The sequence below is a fragment of the Felis catus genome, chromosome A2, assembly GCF_018350175.1.
Source record: "Felis catus isolate Fca126 chromosome A2, F.catus_Fca126_mat1.0, whole genome shotgun sequence".
Classification (NCBI taxonomy): Eukaryota; Metazoa; Chordata; class Mammalia; order Carnivora; family Felidae; genus Felis; species Felis catus.
The window spans coordinates 168,303,789-168,319,126 of NC_058369.1; the positions used below are offsets into that span (position 1 = coordinate 168,303,789).

Genomic DNA, 15,338 nt, shown 5'->3' on the forward strand with positions numbered 1-15,338 from the left:
GTGAAGTCTCATTTTAGAACTGTCTGATGGCCATTCACTGAGCAATCATCGGGAAACACCCTAACCCTAGCCCCTTGACCAGGGTCCGAGCTCACGAAGAAGACTCACTGGGAGGCGAGCCCGAGCGCGGGCACTGACTCCAGCGGTGCCGGGGGCCGCCCCGTCCCTCATCCGTGCCCTAGTTTGCCCCTGACTTAGAACGAGGGGGACCGGCAGAGGACGATGACCCTCCATATGAGACCAAGGGAAGTGAGCTCTGGAACAATTAGCAGATGTAAATGAGAACCCGGCAATCCTAACGCCCGCACCACAAACCCACCTGCCCCCACTTTGTCGGGAAGAAGTCGTGTCACGAAGCAATTGACCTTGGCTTACAAATCTGCAGCAGTGTCCTTTCGGGTAAAGCCCATGTCATTTTGGAAATGAATACCAGGAAAAACACAATTTTATTGCAGACCCTAAGAATGAAGAATGTCTTGCAATTGTGGTTAATGCCGAACGAGAGCAAGAAAATAGCGGTTACTTCCAACTTTTACTGTCCTGCACCCACGTTAATCTCGGGTAATGGGATTATATCTCGTAGAGGGTTACAAACGGGAGCCCGCTGTAGCCTGTCTGCCCACCTCGGGGCCTCTCGTCGTCTTGTACCAAGTTTTTCCCCGTGAACAAATGAACATTATTTTTTACACGCAGGTAATTATCCCCGCGCCGAGAGAACGAGGCAGACACAACCCCATCTGGGCTGGAGAGGCAAACGCTTTCAGACCCTTCGGCGGGTGCGGGGCCAGAGAGAGGGCAGGGGGAGGGGGTGTCCCAATGTAAACCCCGAACGGAGGGGAACAGTCTTGAAGAGCCAGAGTACAAAGCAATCGATCTTAATGTTCTTCTGCGAACAAAGGAAACACTTTACTGAATGTCAAGCTACTTTTGGGGGGAATAATAGTGAGCTCTTAAATAGGCTGAGAAGGAGAAAGCGCATGAAAAGGGTATTTTAAAGGGACTGCACTTACTGCTACAGAGGAGTACCCGATATTTCAGGGTCAGGGATGAAAAAGCCGGTCTGACAATAATAACGCGGACAACCCAGTCCGAGGGTCAGCAAACCTCCTAGAGAAGGCGGGGTGGTAGGTGTGCCGGGCGGGGCAGGCCAGGGGTCTGCGTGAAGGCACAGGGATCCTACCCAAGCGGACGTCCTGGTCGTGTCCCAACAAAACCTCCTCCACAAAGCCGGCGGCAGGTGATCTCCCCCCACCAAGCAGAGGGCCGCACGCTGGCCATCCTCCTGTTCGCAGGGCAAAGTTAGGACCCTTCCGCAGGCTCGCCGACCAGTCCCCTAGGCCCCAGGCCCTTTCCTGCACCGGAAATGCACGCTGGCCTCAGCTCGAGGGAAGCAGGATCGGCCTCCAAGCAGCCCAAGCCCCGGGTGCTGGGAGGCCTTCCCGGCAGCGACTCCTGCCGGGGTCCCCACAGTTCTCAGAGCCACGCGGCGTGGGCTCACCACACCCCCAGGACACTCGGTTATCCAGCCTTCCCACTGCCCGGAAACGGCGACACAAATGACCTCCAGTGAGCAGACGACAGTAAAATGCGGTGACTGAACCATGCAGGGCTGAGTGGGTACCAAGTCCTTTGGGTTTTTTTGACTGTTCTAATAAAACTTCATGGACTTCACAGCTTGAATTTCATATGATTTTCATGTGTCACGAAATACTATTATTTTGATATTGCACTAATTTAAAATTCAGAAATTATTCTTAGCTCACAGGCCGTACAAAAACAGGTGACAGGTTAGATTTGGCCCATAGGTCATAGTAACGGACCCCTATTGTAGATCCAGCAAAAGTCTTTTGTTTTCAACGGCTTTAAATGTGAGTGGGTAGAACGTCCTTCAGCTGCGTTGAATGTCTGGCTCCCAATATCCCCGAAAACGAGGAAAGGAGCCCCAGGGAGCACGGCAGCCCGCCCCCACCCCAGCTTCCAGGAACTCTTGCCCCGTTTACAGCCTGATGTGTCCTGTTTCCTGGACTCCCCCACGTCTGACCCGTCTGACCGTGTGCACGCGTGGCCCGTGGACCGGCTGCCGCCCGCATGCCATCCGTCACAGGCCTTCTGAGGAAGGGTCTGCGTTCCCCAGTTCTACCAGACCACTTGCCACTGACACCTTCTGACCAACTCCAGAAAGTTCTGGAAGGGGCACTGGCTGCTTGGTAGGCTCTTTGGGAAACGCTGCGTCACCAACACCGATGGAGAAGCACAGGCTGTGTGGGGGAAAGCGGTGCCGTCACAGCCCGACCCACGGCTGCGCGCGCAGGTCGATGCGGCTGCTGGTTCTGACACAGGTCGTCGATAAACACAAAGTGATCTGGGGACCAGGGGGCATCACAATATGGTTTAATCGCTGGTCTCCGCTATTTTAGTGGCACGCAAGACAAAATGATGGCCTCTGAGAGCTGGCGCAATGCGGCGCCCACGTGTGCCCCGGGTCCCCGTGATGCCCCGGAGGCTGCCGGGACCGTGCGTCCGCTTCTCAGGGCCCGGGCGGCGCTCGTGAGGCTCCACCGGCCCAGAGCCTCCCAAAGCCGTCCTGGCCTTTTACAGAGGAGGTCACTCAGCTCCAACCAATCGGCCGCTGAGACACGCAGCCCGAGCCCGGGAGTACCGGGCACAGGGCCTGGTTCAGGCTCCTGAACGGATCAAAGTGAGACGGAAGCCAAAATCCACATCATCAAGCCCCAAATCACAACAGCAGCAAGATGCCCTGCCAGGCACCAAGGAGCAGTCCGTAACCTCAGTTAGTCCTAAACCACCTGGGATTTGCATCACGTGGTCTCCTCCTCAGAAATGGGGAAGCCGAGGGAGCACGGTGTGTGGCCCGGAGCCACGGGCAGGGCCGTCTCGGGCGGTGTGGGCTTGTCAGGAATACGGCGGCCCCACGGCTTAAGGACGGACATCGACTTCCCACAGCGCTGGGGGCCACGCACCCCACGCGGAGCGGGTGGCGGGCTGCGTGTCTGGGGAGGACCCTCTTCCCCGCTGCAGGCCGCCACCCCCCAAGGTGCCCACATGTGGTGGAGGGGCTCTCCCTTCCTCTTCTCACGTGGACCCCAATCCCGCCGGATTAGGGCCCCCTCCTCATGACCTCGTCTGACCCTTACTATCCCCGTGTCCGTAAATACAGTCAGCCTGGGGGTGGGGGCTCCACATATGCATCTGGGGGCACGAGCCGGCCCCCAGCTCCAGGCCTGTCGATAATTCTGTCCAGCGACACCCCCGGGCTGACCCGCCCAGACTCTGCGTCCCGCGAGTGGCCAGGAAACCCCAGGCCGATGGGGTGGCTGCGGGGAAGGACCTGTCATGAGACCCTCAGGAGTCTCAGGCGTGCTCGGGCACATGCGCACCAGGCTCTGGGCCCCAGGAGCGGCGGGCTTCCACTCCCAGAATCCCCGCTGTCCAGATTCTCTGTCCTCTGTGCTCAGCAAATACCAACGGTCGCCAAGGGACCGCCATCCCGTGCCAGCCACCCTTTGTGGGCCACTCCTGGCCTCACCGCGCAGGGAGTTTCCAACGGCAAGCCGCGGGCACGCAGGAAGACCGGCTGTGGTCCTGCGCACGGTCCTCTGCCTCACCCAGCCTCGGTTTTGCCCTCAAGCTTGAGGACAACGTCTGTTTGCTCATTGCTCTAAGATGCCAACAACCTGTGGTCTCCGAGGTTATAGATGTGTTCATCGATGCTTCTCTGCTTCAGCGTCTGAATGCACCTGAGTGTCCCTCCGGGCTGCCTGCTGGGTGACCTGGGTTAAGGCCCAGCTTCCCCATCAGCATCACTGTGTCCGTGAACCCCCTGCTCTGAGCCCCACTCGCTCTGAGAGCCACGCAGCCACCCCTTCCACACAACGTGGCCGCCGGCCGGCACCTGCTCTTTGTCCTACAGACAGCTCTCCTGTTCTTTTCAGCACAAGTGGCCCTGGAACGGAAGCCATCCCAGCCATCTCCGGCACGTTCCGTGATGCCCAGGCCACTCGGACATCCTCCTCCGCGCGGCCCCACACGTTTGCCGTTTCGGGGAATTCGCTCCGAGGGTGCCCCCAGCCAGGGGACCTCCTTCCAGAAATCCCTTCTGCCGGGTGCAACAGAGACACGAACACCCTCTGCCTCACCCTGGACCCCACGCGCACGGCGCCGCCCCCTCAAGCGTCTGGCCTGTGCCCACACCGCTCCCTGCATCGCTGTCTAAGCGAAGGACCACTTTCTAGGCACGCCACGGCAACACAGCCGTTTTGTTTGGTCTCTGGCTAAAGGATTTTAAGAAAAGACAAACCTACTAGCGTTCCATCAGATGTCAGTTCCACGCTATTTTTGTGGCCTCGCGTGGACTCTGACCCGGTGGGTCCGAGCTGGACGACAGGGCCAGGGGGTGGAAACCCTGCGAGAAGCTGTTTTAATAAAGCCGAGAACAATGCATAAAGCCCATTTTTATCTTCAAGGGAGACAAAAAGGAAGTCCTTTAAAATTAAATTCACCAGATGAAGGATATGCAAATTACCTGGAGAAGCGGAACCCTACAATGTTCTCAAAATTCTGCAATAGCCTATTTAATTAGTGTTTTAATTTATCAGAAAAATTCCCCGCACTGGACAACTGGTGCAGCGTCCCTGTAATTAGGCACGCAGTGACAGCACAGCGCGGATGCGTCCTCGGCCCCGCCACTTGAACTGAAGGGCGGGCAGAAGTCTCTTCTGAGAGCTAAACCGGGACGGGACAATTTAACGGCTGTGCTCCGTTAGAGGGAACACGGAGAGGGAGCAGGGAGCAGGGGCGGGAGAGGCGGGTGGTGGAAGCTGGCCCTCTTCAGGGTGGCCCGTGGCCCCTGCGGGCACAGCCCACTGCCGGGGGGCACAGAGCTGCACCTGCGCACGTTTCCATGGAAAACCTCCTCCACTCTGACACCCACAGGGGCATCTGTGAAAGGGAGTGGAGCTTCTGGCTCACCGGGGGACCTCACAGTGGACCTGCTGGCTCCGCCTTCGCCTGGGGGTGGGATGCCACACACTTTCCTTGGGGACGTCTCCCTGCTTGGACCCTGCCGGGCTGCAGCCAGTGCTGGGGAGGGGAGGGGCAGGCCTGAGAGGAAGCTGCACCTGCCAGGGCACCACCCAGGAGCTCCGCCAGCCCCGCCCACGTCCTCCTTTCCTTGGTGGGGTGAAGAAGTGTTACAGGGCAGGGGGATGAGCTGAGCACCCCCAGACCCCGCCCTGGGGCGAGGGACCAGCTGAGCACCCCCAGACCCCATCCTAGAACCAACATTGCAGCCCAGTCTTCTCAGGGCAGGGGATCATTACTGGAATTTAAACAAAAAAAAGGAAATGTTCCTGCTTAATTTCAGTTCCTTCTTTTTCCACACAAGCCTTTCCTAGGAGGCCAGAGTCGGAGGATGACGCCCGTGGACATGACTCCTCTCCCACCTCAGGGTATCGGCTGAAATGCCTGTCTGGGGAGTCACAGCTGCCCCAAACTGTGTTCTCCTGGATGGTAACAGGTATCGGGCAAAATAGGGTCTCTGTTCACACAAGTGTGGGAAACGCAGAGCTAAATAAAGCCGAACACACGGAAACACACCCGTTAGCCTCCTCAGAGCCTTTAATGTGCTCTAGTGCCTTGTGGCCCCCCTGAAGGTACATGGGACTGATGGCCACACCGGATGGGCTGGGGACCACGTCAGACCACGGGGAGGGGCCGGCAGGGGGAGGGGCGGGGAGCCGCTCATCCCCCTGGCCTGCGTCTCCGGCTCCTGATGCTGGGACCCTCTTGCGGGCGGACAGGCACCCACCCAACCCTGCAGAGACCTAGACGCTCACGCAGACAGAGCTGTGGCTTTGTGACAAAGTGGGATCACTGGAGCGCCTGGAGCCCAAGAAAGCTGACAGGTGGTGAGGCGGCCGCTGTCACCCAGGGAAGGAGCAGCCACGTGCAAGCTCGTCACGGTCACTGTGGGAGCAAAGGGCCAGGGGGCCTTGGGGTGATGGGGGGCAGACGTCCCAACCATGGACAGTGGAGAGGGGTGCAGACACAGGTGCAAGGCCTGCGGGGTGTGGAAGGGGCGCCAACAGGGACGCCAAGCCCAGGCCCCACGGCTGCCCACTTCCTGTGGGCGTCACGGGGCCCTGCCAGCAGGCGGTGTCCCGATGCTGGTACTACAAAGAATTCTTTGGGCTTATCATCTGGCCGTGGCTCCTTCAGAGTTTTGTGCTGCTCTGATCTGAGCGGTTGGCTGGAGGCTGGGCCCATCGCGCCTAGAGAACGTGCTGGCCTCTCCCATCCGCTCTGCGGCAAGCCCCGTCCTCGAGAAGGGGGTCTTGGTCCTTTGCAAACAAGATGCCCTGGGGCGAGGGAGGCGCTGGGCTGGTGGCACTGCACCCCTCACCCGTGGGTCCCCCTGTGGCACGGGCCCAGAGTCCTGGGCCGGCCCTGTCTCTCCCCTCCCCGCAGACGGCCCCGGGGCCGGGCGGCCATGTGCCCTGCAAACCCCCCACGAGGGGCAGAGATATGTGGGACCCCTGGCCCAGGGGCCCGGCTCGCAGCCCGCGCCCGCGGCCTCTGTCCTCTGAAGGTGACACGCCACTGCTGCCCAGACACAGAGTGGCTTGTCAATCCTCTCCGAGCCAGAAAGCAAGATTCCTGCCGAAGAAGCTTCATCTCCCCGCCACGCGGAGCATCCACACGCTCCTGTACCGCGTTTGTGGTTCTGGACTTTGCGTGGATGAGCGCCGGACCTCAGCAGTTGCACACGCCGCGATGCCGAGCGAGCCCTGTTCCCGACCCCCTGTGTCAGCCAGTCTAGACGAGCACGCAGGAACCACGTGCTGCCTCTTTCCACCGGCGACCAGGTGCCCACGGAAGCCAGAAACCCACAGGCTTTGTTTTTATAACAAGGACTACAAGCGGATCAAATTTGCAAAACACAGAATTAAAAATTCATCTTCATTTGAACACTTGATTTAAAGCTTTGTTATCTATTATTATATTTTGTCTTCTAACCGTAATAGACCATTTTGAGTATTCTTAAAGAAAAATAACCTTTTTGAGGATATAGACATCATTTTAATTTTCAGTTTGATACGTATTTTATATTTTTGATGAAAACACCTTTACCTTTTATACTCTGTGTGTGCAATTATACTTGGATCATTCCTATCTAAATGCACAGATTTTATGAAAATCTTGGTAAACAACATAATTAGTGATTTTCTGAAATAAGGGGAAGACACAAGTATGCAACAATTAGGAATTATATTCTTTAAGTTATTACTCACTAAACTCTGCTAGTCCATCAAGAAAACAGCCAAACATACATGACAATGATTCAGTCCAGCTGTCTTATTATTTGCCTGATTTTCAGAAATAAAAACTATAGCTCTATGCGTATTTAAACAAAATTTTTCATTATGAGTATATATTTCAAAGTATGAAGATAAAATTTTAAAAAATTTAATGTTTATTTTTTGAGAGAGACAGAACACAAGCAGGGGAGGGGCAGAGAGAGAGGGAGACACAGAATCCGAAGCGGGCTCCAGGCTCCGAGCCATCAGCACAGAGCCCAACACGGGGCTTGAACTCATGGACCGTGAGATCATGACCTGAGCCGAAGTCACAGGCCTAACCAACTGAGCCATCCAGGTGCCCCCAACATTTTTTAATGTTTATTTACTTATCTTGAGTGAGACAAAGGGAGAGAGAGAGAGCACTCACAGGCAGGGGAGCAGCAGAGAGAGACGGAAAGAGAGAATGCCACGTGGGCTCCACAGTGTCAGCACAGAGCCTGACGTGGGGCTTGAACCCATGAGCTCATGACCTGAGCTGAAATCGAGTGATGGACTCTTAACCTACTGAGCCACTCAGGCGCCCCTCATGATCAATTTTTTTTAACAGCTTGTTAACGTGATGTAGACCCTTAAATCTTAGAAACTGGCGTGGGGTTGCTGTTCGCACTACGCCGCGGGCCCCTCCAGCGTTAGAGGCGGGCTGACGGCCAGCACGGCAGACTCACGGTCCTGTGAGGACGCAGGTCATTCCAAAATTCCTCCCTGCAGAGCCCTCCTGGGGGGTCCCATCTGCACGGGGTCCCTGCCACAGGTGCAAGGCTTTCGCCAGCTGACCCCAGTCATCTGTGGCTCCTTCCCTCTTTGAACACCCCCCGGAGGTACGCTCCTGCCTCAGGGCCTTTGCACATGCTGTCTGTTCCCGGGGCCCAGTATCCACAGGGCTCCCCTCCCTCACGTGTCAGTTTATTGCTGCCCAGTAGAAAACAGCACCATTGCCTGGACTGCCCCCCTGTCTCTGCTTTCTGCTCCCCCCCACCCCACTAGGGTGCAAACCCAACAAACCCAGCAGGATTCGGTCCGCGTGGTAGGATTGCCCCGGAGCCCAGGACAGTGCCAGGCACACGGGAGGGCATCAGTGGCGACTTTCGCTTCATGGAATAAGGAAATGAGTTCAGCCCCCAGCGGGAGGGGGCACCGTGACCACGAGCACTTATCACTGCTACTGTGGCTGCTGCCGGCGGTCCATCTCACCCTCCCCATGCTAGGTTTCAAACCAAAGTGTGGCCCAAAGAGACGCCTGAGGATGCCTTGTTGTCACGACGCTCTTCTGACGGGACCTGCTGCTCCCTGAGCGCCGGTTCAAGACTGCGTCTGAAAGCACATGCGTTCTCATGCACCTGCTGGAGCATCGGGTCTCCTGTCTCCCTCGCGGCCACACGGAACTGATTGTTGGCGCAGGAAGAGAGCCTCCTGGACAGCCGTGGGCAGCAGGCTCTTGTGCTGGCCTTGGTGAGCCACCGGCGGCAGGGCACGTCTCGGTAATGTGCCGTAACAACGCGAACACAAGGAAATGTTTTGATGGGAGTCATCTCAAGTCAAAAAGCAACTGCCGAAAGTCACATGTCGCCACGATATTTGGACATTTAATTCTGTTAGCTGTCGGGAAGAATTAAAATGACCCCGGAACACGACTGCTTTCCCGACAATTATTTACTACCAGAGAAGCCATTTAAAGCCTAATTCTAAGAGGGAAAACAGAAGGGGGGTGGGCGCTCTCTGTTCTTTCCCCAGCCTGGAAATGGAGGTCTCGTCAGCTTTGTCCTGCAAGGAAATGGGTCCTCTGTCCGCTCTGGTCTCCGGAGGCACTGGACGCAAGGAATGGAGACTCGCCCATTCTGGGACAACAAGAGTGACGGCAGGAGGAGCCCCCATCCCTGTGCCCGAGGCTGGTGCCCGACCGCAGGGCCGCGTGGGCGTGCCCTGCACAGACCTGCTCGCAGGGCCACCCCCCACGAGGAGTCTGCTCGCCGGCCAGTCTTTCCACGCACCCGCGTGCAGTTGGAAAAGATGGCTGAAGCAACCCGCCAATGCTCGTTTCTTTTTTTTAATTTTTTTTGACATTTATTTATCTTTGAGAGAGAGAGACAGAGACAGAGACAGAGCGTGAGAGGGGTAGGGGCAGAGAGAGGGGGAGACACAGAATCTGAAGCAGGTTTCAGGCTCCGAACTGCCAGCACAGAGCCCAACGTGGGGCTTGAACTCACAAGCTGTGAGATCATGACCTGAGCTGAAGTGGGACGCTTAACCCACTGAGCCACCCAGGCGCCCCCCAATGCTCGTTTCCACACACACAACCAGAGCCTCACTCTGCTGGCGAGGGAAACAGCGGGGTTCTTTTGGTCGATAAAATAAACGCATTTTTTATGTACGCGCAGTATGTATCGTTTTACTAAACACGTCACGGGATCCTGCAGATATGTCCCCAGCTTCCTCCCGACGACTTTCCCTTGAAGGTTAGAAATATTTTTTGTTAATTTGTAATTCAAAAATATCAACGTTTTATATTTATATTTAATTAAATATTAGACACCAATGAACATTTATAAAGCACATGTTGTGTATGAAGAATAGTGACAGCAAACGCCCGGGATACCTATGCCCCGAAAAAGACATGGAACCTTTACGATCCCGCCAACGCTGCATGGTCACACCCCTCCTCCCCGTCAGACATGAGTTCCCTGGATTTGGGTGGATCCTTTCCTTTCCTGTAGACTTTGCCACACGTGTAGGTTGCTTAGTTTTGCTGGGGTTGAGGGTAGCACGGTGGGATGATGACGCGTGTGTTCTCTCGGACTTGTCTCTGTTGCTAACATGTGTCTGAGGCCGTGAGCTTCTGTGGTTCTGTGAGGCACCGTGGTACGTGCATCCTCGCTGCTGCGTGGCCTTGGTCCGTGTGTCCTCGCTGCCGTGCGGCCGTGGTCCGTGTGTCCTTGCCGCTGTGGTCCGTGTGTCCTCTCTGCCATGTGCTCGTGGTCCGTGCGTCCTCGCTGCCACGCGGCTACATCACGTGCATCCGTTCGGACATCCAACCCAATGGGCAGCCCCGGCGTTCCACCCGCCCTCCCGCCACCTCCCACCTGGGGCCGCCGGGCGCATCCTTGACTGTGTCTCCGGCCCGTGGACAGACTTTTCTCCGGTGGAACCGCTGCAACATGCCTGTCCCACAGTGGTTGCGTGAATTCGCACGCCCGCCCCGGCAGTCAGCTTGTAAGAGTTTCTGTTGCTCCCATCGGCTTCCAGACTTAACACCGTTGCCAGTCTGGTGGGTGCAACGTTGTGTCTCACGGTGCTATCCAGGTGCATTCTTCTGGGCCCCGGTCGGTGTCTTCCTGTGCCTTACTCACACTTGTGCTTCCTTGGGTGTGAAATTCTTGTTCGTACCTCTTGCTCATTTCTCTGTTGGGTTACTTGCCTCGGGTGTGAAATTCTTGTTCGTACCTCTTGCTCATTTCTCTGTTGGGTTACTTGTCTTTTTCTTATTGCTTTGTTGTTCTACAAACATTCTGCACACGAATACTTTGTCAGCTGTGTGGGTTACTCAGAGCTTAGCTCAGGTTGTGGTTTGGCTTTAGAAATTTCCTAATTTTAATACGCTCCGATGTATCATTTTCATTAAGATTTGCACTTTGGGCATCTTGTTTAAAAATTCTCCTCTATCCCAAGATCATAAAGATATCATTTTATATTTTCTTTTAAAAGCTTTCACAAGCTTCGCATGTGAGTCTTAGATCCAAGAACTGATTGTGTATGAGGAAAGGTTTTTGCCCCTAATTGGATGCCCAGGATTCCCGGATCGTTTACGGAAAAGGCCATCCTTCTCTCTGATCTGCTAGCTCTCCCAGCTTCTGTCAGTTCCTCAGCAAGCTGGGCCTCCTCCGTCCCGGGTCCTGCGTCGGCCCCGGGTCCTGCCTCCGCCCCCGGCCCTTCAGGGTCACGCCCCTTCACGGGAAGGCCGAGCCTGACCCTGTTTTCTTCTGCCTGGGTGCCTGCGGCTCTGGCTCTTGGCACTTACACTGAGCTGGTCAACTCTCCAAATAAATATGAAACAAATTTTTAAACACCTGCTGGGATTTTTGTTAAAATGTTATTGAATCTGAAGGTTTGGGAGACTTAACATCGTCATTCTCAGCGTGTGATGTTGTAAACCCCACCGCCCATGTGGGTCATCTTTCACAGCTTCTAATACGGTTTTATAATTTTCTCCATGAAAGTCTTAGACATTTAAATAAATACTCCTGGTATCTTCTGTTTTTAACGGTAAATGATGATCATTTTTTGAAACTGTACTTTTCACTTTTTTCTAAGTACAGAAATGCAATTAGCTTTTGCCCATGATCCCACATACGGGGGCCCATCTCAGTGCCTCACGGTAGTAATTTATCTGGATTTTCCTTTGTGTTTTTGAATAAATAATGAGATCCGCCTGTAAATAGTTATGGGTTTTTCTTCCTTTCCGATAACTTCTATTTCTTCTTCCTGCACGATGGCAGGACCCTCCTACAGGATACTTACTAAACGCAGTGACAGCACACATCCTTAGCGTATTTCCACTGCTAAAGGGAATATATTCAGTGTTTCACTATGAAGGAAGATATTTCTGTAGGTTGCTTTTAATCAAGTTAACAAACCTGTCCTATTTTAAAGCATTTTCATTATGAATGAATGTTAAATTTTTTATCAAAATCTATTAGGAAAACAGTGATTTTTCTTCTTTAATCTATTAATGTGGTCAATTACATTACCTATCTTTCTAATGTTAGAACTTAAATTGTTCGTGATGTATTTAAAATTTTTTTTAATGGTCAATGTTTATTTATTTTTGACAGAAAGAGAGAGAGAGAGAGAGAGAGAGCGAGCATGAGTGGCAGAGGGGCAGAGAGAGAGGTAGACACAGAATCGGAAGCAGGCTCTAGGTTCTGAGCTGTCAGCACATAGCCCGACGTGGGGCTCAAACCCATGAGCTGTGAGATCATGACCTGAGCCCAAGTTGGATGCTCAACTGACTGAGCCCCCCAGGAGCCCCTGGCCACCAGCTTTCTTAATGCTTATTTATTTTTGGGAGAGAGAGAGAGAGAGAGAGGCAGAGCATGAACGGGGGAGGGGCAGAGACAGAGGTAGACACAGAACCCGAAGCAGGCTCCAGGCTCCGAGCCGTCAGCACGGAGACCGACGCGGAGCTCCAACCCGTGAACCACGAGATCATGACCTGAGCCGAAGTCGGACGCTTGACCGACTGAGCCACCCAGGCATCCCAATCGTGTATTTTTTAAATAAATTGCCAGATTTAATCTTTTGTATTTGGTTTAGTTTGCGCATCTATGTTTTTGAGGGACACTACTCATTTCTCTTCCCTGTACTATCTTTATTGAGTTTTGGGACCGGGGGGACTCAGCTCAGGAGCAGAGCAGTGGGGTGCTTAGTGTAACACCAGGTTTCTTTGGGTGTGTGAAACAAGATCTCACACAAATGTGGGGCTGGGATTTTCTTTGTGGGAAGACTTTTAACTACTAATTCAATTTCCTCCTCACTCGTAGGACTGTTACGGCTTGCTAGTTCTTTATTTTGGTCACAGTATCTAAATTTCTAAATACAGCACCCCTTGTTCACGCCACCCTCAATTCCCAATGTTATTTCTGTCTTTTCTCTTTTGTCCTGATCATTTACACCAGAGATGTTTCAATTCTATCCATTTTTTCAAAGGAGAAACTCGTACTTTGCTTTCCTCTTTGTTTGGTCTTTTATTTCTGCTTTTGTATTTATTTCCTTCCTTCTACTTCACTTGAGTTTATTCTGTTGTGTTTTTCCAAATTCTTAACTTTAAAACTTAATTAGTTTTATGTTGTTTCTTTTCTAATATAAACAGTCAATGTAATAACGTTCTCTCAACTTCCTACTCAGGGCAAACTCTTTCACGTACCGAAATAGAGTCCAACATTTCCATTATTGTTGGCTTACATTTTTTATGCTTCTGTTTTGATTTTTTCTTTGACCCATTGCTTTCCAGAAAAAATTAAAACTTTCCAAACTCATGAGTGAGATTCTTTTACTCATTTCTGTGAGGCAATATCATTGCTAAGAGTGTGGTTTGTGAGATACCAGTTCTCATAGATGTGCTGCCCAAAGAGAACACACGTGACCTGCACGTGATGTGTGCCATCTCCCTGCTCCTGGATCGTGCTCGACACCTGAGCGGCTGAGACCTCCCGTGCCCTTCTGACTTTTTGCTTGATTTTCCAGTTACCGCGGGAGGCATACAAAACCTCGCACTGTGAGGGTGAACTTGGCGATGTCTCCTCGTGGTTCTATCAAATTTTGTTCATATATATTCAGACTATGTTATCAGGACACGGATTTGAGATTTAAATATCCCATCATTATATAGCGATCCTTTTTTTCTCTGAAGGTTTTTTTCTTAAGATATGCTTTATTTGTGTTCAGTACAGTAGAGCAATATTCTTTGGTCAGTATTTGCTTTTGCCTTTCACAAACTTATTTATTTGTTTTCCAGTCTATGAATCTCTGTTTTTAATTGGAACTTACATTATTGTGATTTCTGATATATTTGAAGTTATTTCTAGCATCCTATGTTGTCTTTTTTTTTAAATTTACATCCAAGTCAATTAACATATAGTGTCATACAGGTTTCAGGAATAGAATTTAGTGATTCATCACTTACATGCAACAACACCCAGTGCTCATCTCAACAAATGCCCTCCTTAGTGCCCATCGTGCATTTAGCCCATCCCCCCACCCACTCCCCTCCAGCACCCCTGTGTGCCCTCTGTATTTAAGAGTCTCTTAGGGTTTGTCTCCCTCCCTCTTTTCATATTATTTTTGCTTCCCTTCCCTTATGTTCATCTGTTTTGGATCTTAAAGCCCAAAGTGAAGTCATATGATATTTGTGAAGTCATATGATGGTGAAGTCATAGGACATTTGTCTTTCTCTGACTTACTTCGCTCAGCATAATACCCTCTGGTTCCACCCACAACCTGTGTTGTCTTTATGCCTGAAAGTTACATAGTCAATTTCTAACTCTTCATGGTTCCCAGAGACTTTAAAATCCACAGGCACAAATTCTCATTAATTAATAAAGCTCTGGGCTTTTTCCCTAAAATTACAAAGACCTTGGAACACTTTCACTCAATCATGCTCATCTCCGTGAAAATACTGTCGTTTTGTGTTTGCTGTTTTGATCTGTCTGGTTTTCAGCCTCACGGGACACTATGATTTTACAGTTTATTTTGTTTACATGTACTCCCTTCTTTACTGTTTTCTTTGCTGGTTGTTCTCTGTATCTCAGGTCTTCCTTATGGGATCACTCTCTTTTGTCTGGAGTAAATCTGGTAGAATTAACTTAAATGAAGATCTGTTGGTGGCAAATTTTCATTTTTTTGAAAGCGTCTTTATTCAACCCTTCTTCTTTCCCTTCCTCTTCTCTTTCTTTCTTTTTTAACCTGTCCTTGTTGAGATGGCCTCTGCCAGTGCGACTGCAGGCTGACAACTCTTCCCCCCCCGAAAACGGAGACCTTACTCCCCTGTCCCCGGTCACACGCTGGTGGCTGTTCCGTGGCCTCACCGTACGAGTCTGGGGCCGAATGCTTCCCGCTCCAACAGACTTCTTGAGTCTGAGGACCGGCATCTTCCAGCGGGAGGTCCTTACCCATCCCACTGTCAAATACGGGCTCCGCCCACTGTCCCCTCTGGGAATTCCCGGTAAACGTGCATTTGTCTTCCTGTGTTTTCCATTGAGTTCTCTCTCTCGGCTACATTCTCGATAATTTCTCAGTTCTGTCTGTGAGTTCTGGTTCCCTCCTCAATTACATGTAACCTGTTACTCAACTCGCCTCCTGAGTTCGGAATTTCTGTCTTTCGTTTTAAAAAAATTCTATTGTTTGAGAAACGCTTCTTGGCTATTTGTGGGACTCATTTTATCTCCCTCTGGTGTTTCTTTCGCAGAC

The 15,338-nt window shown here is 52.2% G+C and overlaps 1 protein-coding gene across 7 annotated transcripts in view; it reads right to left on the reverse strand.

Moving 5' to 3' along the window:
• Window positions 1-15,338, reverse strand: part of PTPRN2 (protein tyrosine phosphatase receptor type N2) — an 801,801-nt gene that overhangs the window by 266,126 nt on the left and 520,337 nt on the right. The window lies entirely within an intron of this gene.